The sequence below is a fragment of the Mus pahari genome, chromosome 17, assembly GCF_900095145.1.
Source record: "Mus pahari chromosome 17, PAHARI_EIJ_v1.1, whole genome shotgun sequence".
Taxonomy (NCBI): Eukaryota; Metazoa; Chordata; class Mammalia; order Rodentia; family Muridae; genus Mus; species Mus pahari.
The window spans coordinates 26133265-26134776 of NC_034606.1; positions in this window are offsets into that span (position 1 = coordinate 26133265).

Genomic DNA, 1512 nt, shown 5'->3' on the forward strand with positions numbered 1-1512 from the left:
GTGTTGTGTTTTGTTTTGTTTTGCCTTTAGCCTCCTGGTTTTCTCTAGTGTTGCAAGCCTGGTAGTTCCCGATATAACCAGGCCTGTGGGGCTGCAAGTAGAGCTCTAGGTCTCTCATGTCAGTAGGCCTCTGGGATGGCTGCTGGAGCTCATTGTCCCTGCTTCCAGGATTCTAGGGATGGCTTGAGGCTGCTGGTTGTCCTGGGTGGTGGCAGGTCTGCAGAGATGCAGGTAGAGCTAATGGTCCCTGAAGGCTGGAGACCTCTGGGATTGTGGTTACATATGTGCTCAGAAGACAGCACAGAAGACAGGGCAGATCTCCTGGATGCTGGGCTTGCTGGTGATCCAATGGAGAGCATCTTGATGCTTTCAGGTTTCATCTGTTTGTCCTGGGTGGCAGCAGCTTTTGGGAAGGTTTTATGGTGCATTTTGATATCATGAAAGCTAGTCTTCAGGGAAGAGACACCCAGTTAAAACTCAGAGTTCTCTGGTCCTGTTTCTGGAGCACGTGGTGAATTCAATATTAATGACTTATCTTCTACTTGATAAGTTACTGAGTGCAACAGTAAGATGCTATATGTTTCAGGAGTCTATTGGACAGTCTTGACCAACAATCCAAATGAAGAATTTTCATATCTGGAATTGGGAATTTTGTTATGTGGTTTGGCTCTTGGAGGAAGCACCACCTGCCCAGAGAAGAATAGTTCTTAAACAAACAAACAAACAAATAACCTACAGTAAATACGTCCTGCATTCTCATGAGTGTGAGACCATCCTTTGGTGGCATCAGCAGCCTAGCAGTGCCATATCCTCAAAGAAAAGTGACTCTTCATATTCTAACAGCCATCAACATCAATGGCTTATCAGTTAGAGGTGAAACTTCAGATGCCAGTCTCCAGTATCTGTTAGAATTTTGTTTAGTTTGATCTTGTGCAACTAGTCACATCTGCTGAATGTTCTTGTGTGCAAAGACTATTTCATGCCCACAAGACGATATTTCCCAACACACCTCTTCATCCTTTGGATCTCTCACCTCCTCTTTTATCATGGGCCTTGCATAGCACAAGATTGATATAGATGGCCCATCAATTGCTTAGCACCCAGACTCACATATCCTCCACATTTTGACCAGTTATGAATCTCAGCATTACTCACTACCTACAGCAAAAGGAAACTTCTCTGACCAAGACTGAGAGCAGCCCATGTGTGTAGGTCTAAACACAAATATATATATGAGGTAGTATGGGAACAAGAACATTTCAAAACACAACTGTAGATTTTCCTCTAGTGCCTACGACCTGTTTATGCATGAGCTTTCAACCAGGATTTCAATATCAAGCATCAAATTCCTCCTATGGAACAGGCCTCAGATCCTGAAAGTCCCCAAACTCTAATTCCCTTTCAGATTCCAGGAAAGACGCTTTAAAGGGCTTCTTATTTTGTAGCATGCATTCCTCTTCCTGGGAGGATTCAGCAAATTCCCTTTCTTTTTTCTTTTTTCTTTTTTTTTTT